This window comes from Brassica oleracea, unplaced genomic scaffold, assembly GCF_000695525.1.
Source record: "Brassica oleracea var. oleracea cultivar TO1000 unplaced genomic scaffold, BOL UnpScaffold00851, whole genome shotgun sequence".
Lineage (NCBI taxonomy): Eukaryota > Viridiplantae > Streptophyta > Magnoliopsida > Brassicales > Brassicaceae > Brassica > Brassica oleracea.
The window spans coordinates 22,736-23,408 of record NW_013617479.1 but is presented as its reverse complement, the minus strand read 5'-3'; positions in this window follow the sequence as shown (position 1 = coordinate 23,408).

The window sequence follows — 673 nt, the reverse complement described above, 5'->3', positions numbered from 1 at the left end:
GCATGTGACACGAAAAGTTCAATTTATAGATTCTGAGATACTTGATTAAGCAAATGGAAAACAGCAGAGCATTCGATCAGACACGAAAAAGGAGAAGAGGGAGTCACGAAAAGAAAGAAGCCCATGAACATATGGAACATGGCAGTAGAGGGGAGAGTAGTCATGGTGAACTACACGTAGAGAAGTAGCTCGAGAACGAAGAGACAAATATATGCAACAGAAGAGTCTTCCTTGTAAAAGCTCATGTCCACACCTCTAATGTATTTAATCATCTCTGATCGCTGAGATAGTTCAAGTGATGAAGGGAACTTTCGTGGGAAGTCATCGTACGCGATCAATTTCTTCTTCAACTGATCCTTCTCTGTGACATAAATCAAACAAATCATAATCGATCTGATAGCAGTGAACCAAAAAAAAAACATTAATGCGAAACATACTCTGTCAAATTCTGTAATTGGTGTCCCGGATAAGATTTGCCTTAAGCTTCGCCTGAAGGTGAATGGAAAGCGGCATGGCAAGTGTTACGCAGCTCCGATGGAGTAGAACCCATTCTTACCTCTGAAAGTTTAGAAATCTAACGATTGACAGGGTGAACTGATGGATTTCATTGCATGGGGCTTACCTATTTATAGTCGAAGATCAACACAATTGAATTAACTGAGGACGATTCAGT